Here is a 19,196-nt window from a genome sequence, read left to right as displayed (position 1 = left end):
TATCCATTATATTCTTGCAGTAATGTTTATTCCATTCAGTGAGCTACCTTTTGTTTCTCCATTTTGTTCTACCTTCAGTATTTGTATCAAACTCCATTTAGCACTATTTTATATTCAAAATCTTTTTCTTTTCTTTTCTTTTTTTTTTTTGCTTTTTGGGCCGTACCTGCGGCATATGGAGGTTCCCAAGGTAGGGGTTGAATTGGAGCTGTAGCCACTGGCCTACACCACAGCCACAGCAACGCCAGATCCAAGCTGCGTCTGTGACCTACACCACAGCTCACAGTGGTGCTGGATCCTTAGCCCACTGGGTGAGTCCAGGGATCGAACCCACAACCTCATGGTTCCTAGTTGGATTTGTTTCCTCTGAGTCATGACGGGAACTCCTGTATTCAAAATCTTAATTGACTTTGTGCAGCATACAGAACAATATCCTTACTCTTGGTGTTCAGCACCTTAAATGATGTAATTCAACCTAAGTGTTCCCAAGGTCCGTGGCACCTATTAGCTGGTGTGAATGTGAAGACAGCACCCACATGGTGCAGTTTTGTATCCACTATATCCATGTATACTGATGTGGAAGTTTTCAAACTCTTGGGTCTCAGTACTCTTTTATAGTTTTAAAAATTATTGAAGCCCTCAAAGAGCTTTTGTTTAAGCGGGTTGTACCTATAAATATTTATTGTGGTTGTAATTAAAAATGAGAAGTTTTAAACTATTAATTCATTTAAATTAACAACAGTAAACCCATTCTATGTTAATATGAAAACATTTTTGTGAAAAATAAGCATTTTCTAAAAAAAAAAAATTAGTGAGAAGGGTGGCACTATTTCACATACTTGCAAATCTCTTTACTGTTTTGATTAATTGAAAATATAGCTGGATCCTCATTTCCATTTCTGTATTCAGTTTGTTGTATACCGTTCAACTGCAGCACTTGGGAAACTTCACACTTTTGAGAGAATGAGAATGAAAAAGCAAAGTATCTTCTGGATGCTATGATGACTGTTGTTTTGATTTCATAGACTGCCCCCTGCAAGAGTGCCACACCCCCTGGGAGGTCTTGGGAACACAGTTCAGTTCATGCTCACACAATAAGAACTTAGGCTTTGAGGCCTCAATGCTGTGTGTGTAGACAAGCTTCACTTCCTAGTTTTGTAATCCTAGATGAGTTATTAAACTTATGTCTCAGTGTACTCTTCTCTAAAATAGAATTAATAATAATATCTCTATCCTAGAGATTCTTTGAGGATTAAATGAATTAATGCGCTGTTGCAATTACAATAGTGCCTAACACCGGGAATAGCCAATCTGTGATGAGGACAATGCACTTTTCTCTACTTGGAGCTCCTTCCTCTACCCCTGGTTTTCAATGTCTTTTCCTATCCAAATTAATAGTTCTTTGTTTTAAAGAGAGAAAAAAGCATGGAACACTTCTTAATCAGGTCTTTTTTTCAGTGTTATCCTTTGATATCCCTTTAAGTGTAGTGAAACTATCCATAGGGATTCCAAGGTGTATGTGAAAAAAAAAAAAATAAAAGCAAGCTCCAAACTTTTTATTACCCTATAAATGTTTATTCATTCCATTCATATGCATCAGTCTTCCTTTTCCTTTAGGTGCTTGTCAGCTTAACATAATACTTCCCTTCTCATTAGGTTAAGAGAACATAAGGCAATCTGAAATTCATTCATTCATTCATTCATTCATTCATCACAAGCTTACTGTGCATATTCTAGGCATTCTACTAAACTCTGCTATGTAATCTTAAAATCTAGTATTAGGAGTTCCCGTTGTGGCGCAGTGGTTAACGAATATGACTAGGAACCATGAGGTTGCGGGTTCGATCCCTGCCCTTGCTCAGTGGGTTAAGGATCCTGCGTTGCCGTGAGCTGTGGTGTAGGTTGCAGTTGCGGCTCGGATCCCGAGTTGCTGTGGCTCTGGCATAGGCTGGCAGCTACAGCTCCGATTAGACCCCTAGCCTGGGAAACTCCATATGCCGTGGGAGCGGCCCAAGAAATGGCAAAAAGACAAAAAAAAAAAAAAAAAATCTAGTATTAAAGGACATACATTAAACCAGTAACAGCAAACATAAATGTATGAATAAAAATGTGAGATTTTGAAGTACTTTTTCTAAATCAGTTTTCACATGAATGATGGAATTATTGCAGCATTTTAATTTTAGTGCACTTATTTATTTCAGTCTACCAACCCATGAGAGTATATGTATCTTAGAAGCATGTCCCTGAGGCCTTTCTATCTTGTGTTCCCGGAATACTCAGTGCATGCTTTGTCGAATGTTGAGTGTACTTTAAAACTATATTTGTGATGACAAATATTCTAATATGACTTTTAATTGTATTTCCTAGCATGCCTAATTGAAACATTAGGCTGAAAGTATTGTTTAGATGCTTTGATAAGAGTAATGTGTTTTTTACAAAGGTTAAGTTTTTACTTATTTATCTTTTTATTTTTAAGATTTTTATTTTTTCTGTTATAGTTGATTTACAGTGTTCTGTCAATTTCTACTGTACAGCAAAGTGACCTAGTTATGCAAAGTTTAAGTTTTAAGGAAAAAGGTGTACACTTAGGATTTTTGGCATATGGAGCAATTATCACAGCTGTAATTTTATTTGTTTCCAGCAGATGGCACCAGTGCCTCAAATAAAACTGTGGCTGAATTTAAGATAGTGCCCACATTTAATACTCAGCAGATGTCATAAATATCCAAGTTATTCAGATCTATACAGTTAAATGCAAAATAAAATAGTTTAAGTGTTCATCTTTCTAAAAATGTCTTCAAATTTTCAATTTATAATTCATTGCAGATTACTCTAGGTAAGTAAAGGCTACATAGAAAAAAAGAAATAAACATAAATTGCGAAATTATTTCAGCAGAAAAGCATCCTTCAAGGTCAGGATGTGTTCCAAAATGATTTTTCAGTATCTTCCCTGAATAATTTATAGAAATAATCACAAAAAGAAATAAAGATCATTCTGTTTCTCCCTTTCCTAAGTTGTCCTTTGTCTTCATTATACTTTGGCAGCTCATTAATTGCTTAAACTATGAAAGATATATGCATTAAGTAGTGCTGAAAATTTGAAAAGGAAAACAAGGGACAACCAATACTTCCAAAATTTAACTTGAGAAAATTAATGTTGTTCAAAGTTTTTTTGGCTTTGAAAGCTTTGATTCATAATCATAACATCCTCCTTCCTGAATATTGTTATGTTCCTTTTCCCAATGGAGGGATCGACAGTTTTTCCTTTCTTTTAGAATCTAAAATGAACAAATGTTTGCTCTCAGTTTCTTGAAATGATGTGTTTAGCTTCGATTTTTTAATCCCCTTACTGACTCTCCTTTTTATTATGAAAAACTAGATTGTCTTAGATATTAATTATTTATAACTTTTAACTATTATAGAATCACAATTTCCTTTACTCAAAACTTTGTTTTAGTGGATTTTATTAGCCGATTAAAATTAACAACTCATATAAAAGAAAGTAGGATTTCTTAATACATTATGAGAGGTATGATAGTATACTATATTAATATATTTTAGTAACTCTTCTCACTTTATCTAATTTGATCAGCTTTAATGATATTGGGGAAGCACATAAACATTATTTTTTGCTCTTAAATAGATCTTTAATACAGCACTCTGTTGAAGAGATTTAATAAATTCTCTGAGAAGCTATTTGTATAAAAAGATTAAATGGCTCTATCATGCTTTTGATAATTAACAACTAAAAGACATGAGTGGAAATGACAGAATCTTGTTAATTTTGAAATTGTATAATTTAATAAAGGTGTTCAAACAAAGGAATTGAATTTCACTCTCGAAAGGGTAGCCTGATGTGACTTCACTAAATTTTCGAGAGCACACTTTTTCTCCTCACCAATCTTTCTCAGTGACTATTTCATTTCCACCTCCACATCTGATGTCATCCTCTTGAGTAGATAAAGAACTGAGGGAAGGAAATCAAGAATGAGAGTCAGTGTAGCACTAGGAACCACACCATCTTATATTGAAAATTAAATCCAAATAGACTGCGAGTCTATGCAGTCATCAGTATGCAACATTCAGTGAAGTCTGTGTTTGTTTTCTTTCAGTCACCAAAGAAGGATTTACCAGCGATAGGTGCTTTAAAGCACTGTGGTCTCTAGTTTGATATGGTGTGCTTTATTGGATTCATCCATACAAGCATATAGGCTCTGTATTTTCCTTTGGAATCTTGGGTTTTTCTATTATTTTTTTCAGTTTTGGTTTGTCATGAAAATAGACGTGTAATCATGGGTCCAGTGTTTTAAAGACTCGGAATGGAGCTCATAGAAAAGAGAACTTTCCTGTGCTCTGCCTTCTACTGTCCAATTTGTATTCATTGGTAAAGTATAAAACGGGGAGAATTCAGTGTGTCCACTACATGTAAGCAGTGACCTAGAGTTGGAACAGTTATAGAAAGAGGGGTGGTTGGGAGGAGCTGGAAATAGCTTTGGGAAATGTGGGCAGAGCTCAAAAATTTTGTGGGCTAAATAGAATTCTAGTGGTTGGAATGTTTTTTCAAACTATTTTAAAAGTTGATTTACCCTGTTTCCTACAGTGAATTCTACCTCATTCCATCTCCTTCTCAGATGTCTTAAAAATTATTTTTTCTTCCTTTCACTGTTTGATCTGTTAAGAAGCAATAGTAAGGCTTTTATGATTTTACTGTGTAGTCACATGAACTAAAACTGTTTTTACATTCCCTTTTTTTAAAAGCAAATAAATTATTCGAATACAGAGAACCACCTTCAAGTAATAATTTTAAAAACCTTATCAGGTGGGGTATGCTCTATTTGCATGAAAATCTTGGGCAGTAAGTAAAAATTGGATCCTTTAAAAAAGCGTCTTTGCTTCGAGGAGCATACCCTCAAATGGGGCTGTTTTATAGTCTACCTTGTATTTCACTGCTTGTGAGCTCTGTGAGCAAACAGAATTTGTTCACAGGGTGAAACACATATTTATGGTCCTGAATAAACTGCTCAGATTCAAAAACTATTTGTGTGACAGTGCTAGACACAGGAATGCTGGAGCCAAATGGGATGTTTGTAGCCTACATTTGCATATCAATGCCCAGACTCCCCTTTAGGAAGACTGCTGCTTCGTGACAATGCTGTTGTCTGAGGTCTGGGGCAAAGAAAACCCATAAAAGTTGGGACTCACTTTTCAATGCCCTTGATTCTTTTCTTGCGCTTTGGAAAACTGTGAAACAGGGTCACCAAGTTCCATTCTCCATCGTTTTATTATGTTTTCAATGAAGCGACTGAACCTGTACAGAACCCAGACAGACAGACATCACAAGGCCACTTTGTGGAAAGGCAGTTTCTTTAGAACATGGATGCTGAAGCTTGTCTTGTGAGTTTCATGGTTTGGGGGCTGGTACACTGTTTAAAGAACCAAAGGGAACCAAACCATTAAGCAAAATACTTAGAACCCTTTTGCCTGCAGAAAAAGTATAAAATAAAGGGTTCTTTTAGCCTTGAGAAGTCAACGTAAGAATGTAATAGCTATTTGGAAACTAGGCCATGGATTCTGGGGGTAATTTGTAAGGTGATGTCATTTTCTATCTGGCTGACAGCGCAGAGGCTCCCAGTCCTTAGCTTCTACATGGAATCACGTGGAGCCTTTTTTTAGTTTCACTGAAGTTTTATTTGGAGAAAGTTACTTTCTGTGTGTGTGTGACAACATCAGTCTTTCTGATGGGAGTTTTAGTAAGGTTTACCTTGTATTTTAGAATGCAGTTGCTTTGGTTAATTGCAAACTCTAAAGAAACAAAGATTAAAAAAAAAGCATGTTCTCATTTTACCGCCATCACCCACTACTGCTTATTTGAAAACGTTTTGTGAGAGTGCTATTACTGCAGATGTCAGATTCAGCAGTATTTTTTTTTTTTGAAACTCAGAACTTTTTTTGTTTCATTGAAGTATAGTTAATTTACAAGGTTGTGATAATTTCTGCTGTACAACAAAGTTACCCTACCATACACATACACATATATCCATTCTCTTTCAGATTCTTTTCTTACATAGGTTGTCACAAAATATTGGGTAGAGTTCTCTATGCTGACAGCAGATCCCCGATGGCCAATTGTTCCATATACCTCGGCATACATATGCCAATCTTAAACTCCCGGTCCATCCCTCCCATCCCCCTACCTGTTCCTTTTGGTAAACATAAATTTTTCAAAGTCCGTAAGTCTGTTTCTATTCTGTAAGTTCATTTGTATCCTTTTTTTTTTTAATTCCACATATTGGTGATATCACATGATGTTTACCTTTCACTGTCTAACTTCACTTACTATGATAGTTTCTAGGTCCATCAAAGATGCTACAATGGCATTATTTCATTCTTTTTTAAGGTTGAGTAATACTCCATTGTGTATATGTGTACCACATCTTCTTTATCCACTCCTCTGTTGATGGACATTTAATTGCTTCCATGACTTGGTTATTGTAAATAGTGCTGCAGTGAACATTGGGGTGCAGTATCTTTTGAATTATGGTTTTCTCTGGATAGATGCCTAAGAATGGGATTTCTGGATCATACAGTAGTTCTATTTTTAGTGGGTTTTCTTTTTTTTTTTCTTTGTCTTTTTGTCTTTTCTAGGGCCGCACCTACGGGATATGGAGGTTCCCAGGCTAGGGGTCTAATAGGAGCTGTAGCTGCTGGCCTACACCAGAGCCACAGCTACGCCAGATCCGAGCAGCATCTGCAACCTATACCACAGCTCACGGCAATGCCAGATCCTTAACCCATTGAGCAAGGCCAAGGAATCCAACCCACAACCTCATGGTTCCTAGTCGGATTCGTTAACCACTAAGCCACAACAAAAACTCCTATTTTTAGTTTTTTGAGGAACCTTAATACTGTTTTCCATAGTGGTTGCACCAGTGTACATTTCCACCAACAGTTTAAGAAGGCCACACCCTCTCCAGCACTTATTGTTTGTAGACTTTTTGATGATGGCTAATCTGGCTGGTGTAAGGTGGTACCTTATAGTAGTTTTGATTTGTATTTCTCTAATTAGTGACACTGAGTATATTTTTATGTGTTTTTTTGGCCATCCATATGTCTTCTTTGGAGAAATGTCTTTTTAGATCTTCTCAGCAGTATTTCTTCAAGATTTGATGTGTAATAAAAACACCTACACTGTATTGTGTTCTTGAACACTCTTTTTCAAATCAGTTCCAATTTAACTATCACTCATATTGTTTTCCTTTTTGACTCTGTCATTAATTTGCTTTTTCTATGTAGTCTAGACATGTTTCTCCTGAATATTCTTTTTTTTGTGTGTGTGTCTTTTTAGGGCTGCACCTGTGGCATATGGAAGTTTCCAGGCTAGGGGTTGAATCAGAGCTATAGCTGCTGGCCTATGCCACAGCCACAGCAATGCTGGATCATTAACCCACTGAGCAAGGCCAGGGATCGAACCTGCATCCTCATGGATGCTAGTCTGATTTATTTCCACTGAGCCACGATGGGAACTTCCTGAATGTTCTTTTATAGCTATTTCAAGAATGATGTATAACCCTATAAAATTGTCTTGAATAAAGGAAGTTTTGTGTTCACAGTATATCAATTGCTTTGTCCAGAGCTCTGAACAATTTCCTGATTCACCTTCAACTACCTATCTTAATAATACTCAACTTCAAAGGATGAAAACCAAAACCAAAAACCTCTTTGATTAAGAAACTTCTGATTTCTAGTCACATCTTTATCTGGTACCAAAGAAATGTCAGTGCCCTTAGAATAGATTCACTATCCTTTATTTTTATATAAAATTTGCTGTTGTAGACTCTTGGTTTTTTATTTTCTTTTCTTATACCAACCCCCTCTTCTGTCTCTTTTCAAATAGTAGTACAGCTCTATTCCTTTCTTTGTAAATTCCCTTTCTCAAAGTTGTCAACTACCTTTAGGTCTTCATCTGCTACAACTATGTAGGTAACTATAAAAATGCTCATTTTGGACCCGTATTCTATTTTAACAGCTGAACTGTTCATTTGATATTTCCACTTTTCATTATACTTATCACAAACTCGGTAAGCTTAAATCTAAATCTGTAATTTTCCTAGAGTGGTTTTATTTTTCAATATCCCCAAGTTCTTTGACACTCTTCTCTTCAAAAGAATGTGTGCTGAGTTTAATAATCTTTTCTAATGAATAGAATATGGCAGAAGTGACATGTGTGAGTTCTGAGGCTAGGTCATAAAAGACTTTGCCGCCTCTGTCTTGCTCCCTCTTGTGTCCCTCACTCCAGGCGGCATCAGCCACCACATTGTGAGGACACTCTTCACAGTCCAAGTGGAGAGGAGCGGAGACCTCCCAGTCACAGCTGCGGCAACGTGCTGGCCATGTGTGTGAACTGGCCTGGAAGTGGCTCTTCCAGCCTCACTTGGACTTTTAGTGGAAGCCTCATTTGACATCTGTCCCACTAACTGCAGCCACAGGAGACCCTGAGCCAGAACCTCTGAAATACATTGCTCCTGAGTTCCCAGTTGGCAGAGACTTCCTGAGATGATAAATATTGCTATTTTATGTCACAGAGTTTGGGGTAATTGGTTATGCAGCAAAGGATAGCTATATCACTGCTATTCCAACATTCACTTCTTTTCCTCTATCTGAAGACGTTTTAAGTCTCATGGATTCTTACTTTGAAGTGCTTTTGGTATCTGTCCCTTCTTTGAAATATGATTATCATGTTACTCCCCAATTTAGCTCAGCTGTCACCTTGCAGGTGGCTGAAATCTTTAGCCTTTTAACCAGCCTCCCTGGCTTCTTTCTTTCAATATCTATAGCACACCCATAGAGGATTATTTATCTCTGAAACACATGGATGCCATACATTTCCTCTGCTCAAAAAAAACTTTATAGAGTTTTCCCATTTGTCTTCAAGGTAAAACCTTGTATTTGTTAGTATGGTGCATTAGACTCTTAATCAAAACTCTTCACTCCTCAGCATCGCCCTTGATTTTGCTTTGATCTTATTTTGTGGTTTGGTTTGACTTCCTGGTAGGCAGAACGTGCTTTCTACCCCTTGATTTGAGGATTGGCCATGTGACTTACTTTAGCAGTAGAGTTGTGGCCCACACAACACAAAGAGAGGCATGAAGTGCATTTAGGTTGTTGGGCTTGCAAGCTGCACTTCCCTCATTCCTGTGAGAGGCACATGACCTCGGTAGACTGCTGGTCCAAGAAAGATGAGAAAAATGGTGAGTGTACATGAGCCCAACACCATATGAGGAGCCCAGCCCAGTCAGACCAGTATTTTGAAGCAGAGCTGTCTGCCCAGGCCCAGTCCAGATTAGCCAACTCCTAGCTGTCCCCATGAGAATAAATAATTGTTGTTTTAAACCAATGAGTTTTTGGTGTGGTTTATTATGCAGTAACCTCTCTACCTTAACTTCATCTTTTCTTTTCAAATGCATTATTTTTTTCTGTTTGACATTAACTCCATTACTCCCTGTCTGTTCCCTGATCACTAAGTATGCTTGCCCGTTTCTATTGACAGAAGTTTTCCATTTTTCCCACATATCCTTAAGGTCCTTTTACTAATAGCTAATATTAATTACTAATAACTTAAGCTGTAATGCTATCACCCTTTTGAAGCCCAGTAGAAACAACATTATGAATTTTGTTTTAAAGAAACAAAAGAGGAAAAAGTTGAGAAAGTTGCAGCTTAAAAATATTTTAAAATTTGTCCACGGAGTTCCCATCATGGCTCAGTGGAAATGAATCTGACTAGGAACCATGAGGTTTCAGGTTTGATCCCTGGCCTCACTCAGTGGGTTAAGGATCCAACATTGCCATGAGCTATGGTGTAGGTTGCAGGCATGGCTTGGATCTGGTGTAGCTGTGGCTCTAGTGTAGGCTGGCAGCTACATCTCCTATTAGACCCCTAGCCTGAGAACCTCCATATGCCACAAGTGTGGCCCTAAAAGCAAAAAAAAAAAAAAAAAAAAAAAGTGTCCAAATTCACATAGAGAGTAATCAAGAGCATGATTTGAACTTAAGGCTTTGTGATTAAAAAATCAATTACTCCTGAGAGTCTGTATTCCTGTTTAAGTCCTAATACCTTCTGATAACCACTATGCTAACTATATTCAACTCCAAATGCACTTAAGATACCAAGCACTAACATAATAAATTATTGAATGGTGTTTTTTAGCATTTTTTTTTTAATCTTTTTGCCTTTTCTAGGGCCACTCCCGTGGCATATGGAGGTTCCCAGGCTAGGGGTCTAATCGGAGCTGTAGCCACCGGCCTATACCACAGCCACAGCAATGCAGGATCTGAGCCATGTCTGCAACCCACACCACAGCTCATGGCAATATTGGATCCTTAACCCACTAAGCAAGGGCAGGGATCGAACCTGCAACCTCATGATTCCTAGTCAGATTTGTTAACCACTGTGCCACGACGGGAACTCCTTTCTTAGCATTTAATAATTAACACTGTATGTTGTAATCTTTTGTTCTACTCAATTCTCATAAACTCTTCTTGAAGAATGTATGATTATTATTTTCTCCATAAGTAAAATAAGAATCAGAGGTTAAATAATTTGGCCTCAGTCATTCAGCTCTATATGGCGGAGCTGAAAGAGAGCTGTCATGGGCCGAATTTTGCTCCTCAAATTCATATGTTGAAGCTCTGGTCCTCAATGTGATGGTATTTGGAAATGGGGCCTTTAATAAGGTAATAAAGGTTAAACGATGTGGTAATGGAGGGGCCCTACTGTGTCATAACTGGTATCCTTAGACGAAGAGGAAGGGATACCAGAGTACTCCTCCCTCTGCTCACAGAGAAAAGGCCATGTGTAGGTACAGCAGGAAGGTAGCTGTCTACAAACCAGGAAGAGCGCTCTCACCAGAAACTACTCCCAATCTTTGACTTCCAGCCTCCAGAACTGCAAGAAAATAAATTCCTGTTGTTTAAGCCACCCAGTGTGCAGTAGTTTGCTTTGACAGCCCAAACAGACTTGATATAAGAGCTAAGTCCGCCTGCGGCAAGGCCATGTTCGTTCCCTGTGGGGACTCAGTCCCTGACCTCAAGGGGTGCACACTCCTGATGCCCGCAGTGTGTGTTGGAAATGTTGGCCAGCCTGCAATAGATTTAATTATTTCTAAACTGAATATGTGTAGGATCGGTTACTTCTCTACTGATTGTCTTTTGCCAATGGTTGGAAACAATCCACATGCAACTGCAGAAGAAAATTCAACAGAACTCAGTATAAATGCTGAAGTGTGTGCATCACCTTCAAAGAAACTAGTGGCTCTTCAGTTACGATCCACTTTTATTAAGTATAAATCAAAGTCATTCTGTGAGAAACTGCTCTCCTGGGTGAAAAGCAGTGACCTCTCCAAAGTCGGCGTTCTTTCCAGCAGTCACTCATATCTGTGCGACGACCTCCAGCCTCGCAGTACTCCTTTCAGGTATCTACTTACACCCTCCATACCAAAAGGTGTTGAAAGTAAAATAGCCTTAATTGGGAAGAAATGGAAAAAAGTCCATGCATCCCTGAAATAGATGATTCTGAGTTTCGTGTCAGTGTTCGTGGAGGAGTTATCACAAAACGCTCTATGACAAAGGCTGTTCTAAAGGAATCCCCATGGCAATTCTGCTGAAATTCATTTCAGAAGGAGACAGCATCCCAGATGCATTGGGTCTCGTTGGGTATCTGAATGAGTGGCTTCAGCTAATCAAACCATGTTGTGATGACCCCACAGAATCTGCCTTACCGTGGAAAATGCCCAGTTCTTGGAGACTGCTCTTTGGCAGTGGCCTTCCCCCTGCGCTTTTTTTAATCTGTTTTCAGTTTTGTACCTCATGTCCCAAGATACTTACTACCAACACAACTGTTAAACAGCTATATAAAAAGTTGTATTGCCTGAGGATATATCAGGAAATCTTTATTTTTCAAAGGGAATCTCAAAGAGAAGTTTAATGAAAGATGGTTTCTGCCGTGATTTTCATCATATACAACAAATGCGAATTTTGTGCAATATTTCCTAAGTAAAACAAAACAAAACAAAACAAAAAACCCCTAAAAAACAAACAAACAAAACTAAGCCTTTTCATTGCCAGTTCCTCTGTCCTTGGCCTCTTATATCCATTCTGCATTACATTTATCATCAACTCTCTGAGAAGGGCAACAATACCCTAGTATTCCCCACCGTATTTTATTTGTATAGTAGATCCTCCACTATTTCAGAGGCTCGCAACAGGTTTAAAAGGGAAAGCTGTCTAAGGTGTCCACCTATCCTCCCACTTTAATGCAGAACATCTCAGATCCAGACGGGTCCAAAGACTCAGCAAAGATGGCTCTGCAGTTAGTGAAGAGCAAGGACTGTATTCAGGACCTATCTCCAGCCTTGCAGATAGAGTATCTCCATCATTTCACTGGGGGGCATGGAAATTGAATACCTCACTGGTATTTGCCTTATCTTATTGTTAATAGTGTTGTCTGATGGAACCCAAACTCCACAGAAAGTGAGCAACTGAAACTAGATTCTAATTAGAGCAAGAAAAATGGATACCACATGATATACCACAAAAGAAATACAAATCCAGGATTCTCAAGGAATATGACAAAGCAAACATATTTAACAAACATATTGTTTTGTTTCTTATTGATTACATGAAAACATTTTAAATATAATATTTGTGTGTGAGGGTAAAAAATGCGAACATATTTATGTGATTAATTTAATTGAACATAAAATGCTTGTCTTTATTTGCCAGAAGGGAAATCCAAACTTAGGAGGACCAAACACATGTCTAAGACACATACATCTGTTCCTCCATCTATCAAACCAAGCTGTGCAGGTGGTTTCCTACTCTGTGGTAGGTACACAATGTGTAAATGACTGGAGTTGGAACAGAAACCATCACAACTATCCCTGTAAAAAGGATGACAGGATCTTTTGCTATTATCAAGAGCTATTTTAAATGCTAAATCAAAAGGATGCCAACTGGTGGCCTTGTTGCTAGTCTCAGTAAATAAGGAGATGACTGAATTAACATGAAGCTTCAAATTCATTCCCACTTGGTAGAGAGGTCTGAAATTGATCTTCGTGATAACATGTGAAGACTTGCAGGACCGTGTTTGGTGGGGTTTTGTTTAACAGATAAACAGCACTTACAAGTTGATAGTGCAGTCTCTCATTTTTACACTGTTGTGCATCCAAAAATATAGGCCAATAAGTTAGATCATAACATTTCAGGTTCTTTTTCCCTGTGTTTCAAAAGTAAAGGTTGAATCATGTAGGTATGAAACCACCAAAGACTCCATCTGCAGAAAGGTGGTGTGGTGTAGTAGACCAGGTACTAGAAGGGGAAGCAGATCTCTGGGGTCAAGATGTAATATATCCCTTGATGCATTTAGAGGTCCATATAGAGTCCCTAAGCCTCATGGAACCTATTTTCCTCATCTGTATGAGGTGCATAACAAAGTCCTTGCTTAACTGCAGACAGTGTGGTGAAAATCACATCTAACAATACCATTATATTTGTCTGATCTTTTATAGTTCACAGAATCCTTCCTGTTTGTTTGTTTGTTTTTTTCTTTTAACAATGCAACCAATTAAGAGAGGCAGTACTGTATTTTTCCTATTTCAGTGATAGAGAGGCTCAGAGATTTGAATGTGCTCAAAATAAGGAAATGAGAATGGATTTTCCTTGTTCTGTTCATCCAGCAGTGATCCCTGTCTAAAAGTATAAATGAGTGCCATATATATGGTGAGCAGGATCACTTGGACATGACAGCTCTAATTTAATTATGTATGTATGTATGTATGTATGTGTGTATGTATGTATGTATGTATTTTTGCTAAAAAGCATGTGTGGCATATGGAATTTCCCAGGCTAGGAGTTGAATCGGAGCTGCAGCTGCCAACCTATGCCACTTGCCACAGCAATGCGCTATCTGAACCACATCTGTGACCTACACCACACCCCATGGCAACGCCAGATCCTTAACCCACTGAGCAAGGCCAGGGACCAAACCTGCATCCTCATGGATACTAGGTGGGTTTGTAACCTGCTGAGCCACAAAGGGAACTCCCGACAGCTGTAAGTTTGAAAGTAGTCTGTTGACAATATCAATAATAATATTAGGCTTAATTTAAAAGTATATAATGCAATTTATTTTGTCTCTTACCCCAGTTTTTCTATTTGGGTAGGTTACAGAATTCATGTTTCACATTTCACATCCATAAAATGGGGATAATATATGCAGTAAAAATGTTGTGATACAGTTAAATCACGTGAATGCTTAAAAATTATGTAACAGATGGCAAGGATTTAAAAACATAATCATTTTTATTATTGGAATTATATAAAGACAAATTGCACATGTATAGGATAAGTTTTAGCCCTGGGAAACCACCTGTCACCAGATAATCACTTCTTGGTAGTTTCATGAAATTGCCTTTATAGTTCTGTTCCTTGTTTGCTGGGGAGACAGCCTGATATGTAGGGGATGGTGGTAGCTCACTGGATTAAGGGCCCAGAGGTTAAATTGCATTTTGTCACTGACTTTTTTAACCTGTTCACCTTCCTATCATAGTCTTGATTTCTTGGTACACAAAGTAAGAACACTTGCATTTTTGTTCTTATTTAAGATTTAAGCAATGATCCATGCATCACTAAACAAAGAGACAGTGTGCTAGCAGTTAAAGAGGTAAAGATTAGAAAGAGATAATCTTTGACCTCACAGATGTTAGAATGTAGTAAAGGGAGTTCAGTCTGTAAAAAGATGATTACAGAAAGTATTACATATACGTAAGAATTGAGATGGTATAAACTGCAGCAGTGAAATAGAGATGGGATTAATGACTCCTTTTCAGTAAAATGGTGTGGAGATAACTTCAGAGTTGGTTTCTAAGAAAGATGACATTTGAATTGAGTCTTGAAGAACAAGGTTATAAGGAAGGGCTGTATAGACAAAGGGACCAGTGTGTACAACTAACAGACTTTTTAAAAAGTACCATTCAAGATCTACAGTTTTGTAGATCTGTATTTTGTAGAGATGTATTTATAGTGTTTTCATAAAAATTCATCAGACCAATTTGGAAATTAAAAATTAATTAGGTCATAATTGTAACATTTTTTTCACAGTAGCCAAGACATGGAAACAACCTAACTGTCCACCGATGGATGAATGGGTAAAGAAAAACACACACACATACACCACACAGGAATATTATTTAGCCACAAGAAAGAAGGAAATGTTGCCATTTGAGACCACATGGATGGACCTTGACAACATTATGCTAAGTGAGATAAGTCAGAGAAAGACAGAAACCACATGATTTCATGTGTATGTGGAATCTAGAAATACCAAACTCTTAGTAGAATGGTGGTTGTCAGGGGCAGAGAGGTGAGATGTTGGTCAGAGGGTACAAATTTTCAGTTATAAAATGGATAAGTTCTAGGGATCTAATATACAATTCAGCATGATGACTATAGTTAGGGTACTGTATTGTGTACTTGAAAGTTGCTGTCTGAGTAGAGCTTTAATGTTCTCACTGTAACAACAAAATGACAATTATATGAGGGGAGGATGTATTAACTAACCTTACTGTGGTAAACATATTATATATACATGTATCAGACCATTACATTGTATGCCTTAACCTTATACAATGTTATATGTCAACTATATATATGTGTGTGTGTATATATATTTACATATATATATAAAACTGGAAGAAAAATAATAAGAAAAATAGAAGCAGTCAAAGGGAAGTAACAGGAAAACTGAGAAGAGATAGAGTTCAGGGTGATTAATGCACTATATTTTATTTATGTTATTTGAATTCTTTTTTGAAATGTCCATTGGATTCTGGTATTTTTCCTAAGATGCACTTAAAACTATGATCATGATAATTAAAATAATAAAAATGACCTACATTCAATGATATGGATACTTAAAAATTGGTTGTATAGTATATATATGTATATGTATATATGGTTGTATAGTAGTTCCCATCCTGACTGGGAAGAAAAGATATAAGCACTTGGATATACAAACTACACGCACACACATGAATTCACTAAATATTAAATAATCATTAAAAATAACAAGTGCTTATTGAGATTTGAAAGAGGCATAATCAGCAAAGCCATCTGGAAGGAGATGGATTCTGTGCTGGGCATTGAAATTGAAAGATATGGTGCATTTCAATTTCAGTAGAGGGAAACTAGAACAGCGGAAAGCCGTGTATAAACATACAGGAGTAAAAAGTGCAATGTGTAAAGTATCTTTGATGTATCAAAAAGCACGAGAGCTCCAAAGTTTCCTTCCTGTGGTCTGAAGGGACTGCTCCATTCTGTCTCCTCAGCATGGCAAAATAATAGCCATTTCTTAACAAGCTCCCCATTTGTGCACACTCTTAAGATCTTTGCTACCAGATGTTTCCATCCTGAAGTATTATCCTCCATAGAAGACAGGTGATAATAGACACAGAAAAGTTTAAGAGACTCTGAAGAGTAGAGGGAGAAGTTTAAGGAAGATTTTCCTCCTTCTCATTGGGTATCTTAGGAGGCAGCTCAAGGTGTCTAAGCAGAGAAGGCAGGGATGTTCCCAGAGTCCATCAACCCCTTCACACATGAAAATGGTGTGAAAGTGCTAATGAGTCCTGAAGACCAAAAGTCATGAACTAAACTGGTAATGCTTCTTTATTTTTATTTTTATGTTTTTGGTTATTGTTTAAATGTGTGATTGAATATGTAGCTTGAAATCACTTTAACTGGTACTTAGATCAGCTGTCTTCTTCACCAGCCTTCTCTGTTAAGAAATTATCCGTCTTTTAAAATGTCCACTCCTCGTTTAAATTTTTCATATGGCACTTTTTTTTTTTTAAACGGGACAGTGTACTAGAGTAATTATATTACTTCTGCAGTCTTGTCCAGTTGTGTCATATTGTCATATTATATCCTCCTACCTTGCAGGACCTAACACAACGTCTTGTACTTCCCACATAGTAGGTACTTTGGGTATAACGTGAAATTAACTGAGTTGTATAGAAAATACCATTTAGTTTGTATTCTAGAAAAGAACTTTAAATACACCTCCCTGAAAAACAAGGCAATATCCCATTGCTTTTCTTTCTCGTGTATTTAAGTGGATTCTCAAAATTTAACCAAAGGTACATAAGTATTACCAATATTCTGTTGGTTATATAATGATAGTTTTGCAGAGAATTTATCCTGAATTTTATAAAGCAGATGAGGCTGTTTTGTGGCTCCATCTGAGTATTCATTATGTCTTTAGAATGCCATTTTTCTTACCCATCATTCTAGAAGTCTCTAGAGGTAGGGCACTCTTTTAGAGAATATGTATATTTTCCATGAAGATTTAGATTTTCACTCACCAAAAAATATGTACGGAAAAACCTTGGATATAATTCCTGAATAAACATTAGGATATGAACAGAGAAGCTTTAGAACAGAATCTATAATTTTAGGAATTTTTTTCTTATTTGACTTCATCACATTAGTATTTGTCTTTCCTTTGTGGCTTTTTATTTTATTCCATTTTCATAAAATCAGAATTGTCTAATTTATTAATTCCTGTCATGAGACTTGAAAAATCAGCGAAATTAAGCTTTCCTTATTTTGGTTACCAACGTCTCCATGAGTCTGTATGAGACTGTCCCACAAACAGGCTACCTCAAATGGCAAAAGATAAGATGCTGATTCTTTCATGCCTATCACAGAACATTAAAATTATTTTGTTTGTAATCTAAGGTAACTGTAACTATGGGGATATCATTATGAAATAGATACTGGGGAGTCTGAGAAAATAGAAACTACTTGCCCTATTAAAAATATTTTTTTTGGGAGTTTCCACTGTGGTGCAGTACGTTAAGGATACAGCATTCTTTATGGTGGTGTGGGTTCGATACTCAGCCTGGTGCAGTGGGTTAAAGATCTGACGTTGCCACACTGGCATAGGTGGCAGCTGTGGCTCAGATTTGATCTCTGGCCTGGGAACTTCCATATGCCATGGGTACGGCTGAAAAAGAAACAAAATAATATTTTTTCTGTCTCAAATTGTGAATCATTCATAACGATGATACACCAAGTTGTATTTTACAATAAATGTATTTACTTAAGAAGAAATCTTTGTATCTAATTAAGGTATACAGCAAACCAGAACATTATAATCTGGGACTAAAAGTCAATATTTGACATTTCATATAAATTTATACATTTTCTATAAATATATAAATTATTGTAAGTAATATATACATAATATGTAAGTATACATATAGGGAGAAATATAAACTATATACATTTCATATAACTATGTACATTTATATAAAATGTATATATATTTATATATTCCTCCCTATATGTACACATACATATTTACTTCCCAAAGTATTTGCATTTTATAAGCATCTAGTAATTTATTTATTTATTTATTTTGTCTTTTTTTTTTGCCTTTTCTTGGGCCGCTCCCGTGGCATATGGAGATTCCCAGGCTAGGGGTCCAATCGGAGCTGCAGCCACCGGCCTATGCCAGAGCCACAGCAACACAGGATCCGAGCCGTGTCTGCGACCTACACACAGCTCACGGCAACGCCGGATCGTTAACCCACTGAGCAAGGGCAGGGATCAAACCCACAACCTCATGGCTCCTAGTCGGATTTGTTAACCACTGCGCCACGATGGGAACTCCAGAAGCATCTAGTAATTTAATGATAACACTAAAAAAAAAAAAAAAAAAAAAAAAATAGAGCAACAGCACCAAAAACTCTCCAGACTGGAAATGCATTGGCCACTTATGTAATTATTTCAGTCTCTCTTAACCTGTGTCCCACAGCATCAGACCAAGCAAAACAAATACTTCGGATGGAAGCAAATCCCTTTGCAGTGATCTGGCAAATTTACCTTCCTATTGATACATAAATACTGGGAACAGATTATATTTTAAATTTCTTTTAGGAGTGCAACTATATTTTCCTTATCATAGGTAATATTAAGGTTTAATCACTACTGGGAATAGAAATCCACAAAGAAGGAGAAAAAATAGTTCTTCAAAACTAAATGTGACTTTCAGAAATCACACTTGGTGATTAATGTGATTAATCCTGCATTTAAATGGAGTCAGAAAAGAAGAAAGCAAGAACATTTTACTTCTCCTTTTGAAC

The 19,196-nt window shown here is 37.1% G+C and overlaps 1 long non-coding RNA gene and 1 pseudogene across 2 annotated transcripts in view; both read left to right on the top strand.

The window, feature by feature from the left end:
• LOC106504732 (uncharacterized) overlaps positions 1 to 19,196 on the top strand; it is an 832,408-nt gene that overhangs the window by 333,792 nt on the left and 479,420 nt on the right. The gene's annotated exons all lie outside the window — the stretch shown is intronic.
• On the top strand, positions 11,050 to 11,980 carry LOC100523808 (proteasome assembly chaperone 2 pseudogene; annotated as a pseudogene).

Source organism: Sus scrofa, chromosome 8, assembly GCF_054392235.1.
Source record: "Sus scrofa isolate SSC_HxYL_T2T_F1_AM1 chromosome 8, Sscrofa_HxYL_maternal_Yorkshire_Landrace_v2.0, whole genome shotgun sequence".
Classification (NCBI taxonomy): Eukaryota; Metazoa; Chordata; class Mammalia; order Artiodactyla; family Suidae; genus Sus; species Sus scrofa.
Note: the sequence above shows the minus strand (reverse complement) of the source record. Positions and strands in the feature narration are given on the sequence as shown.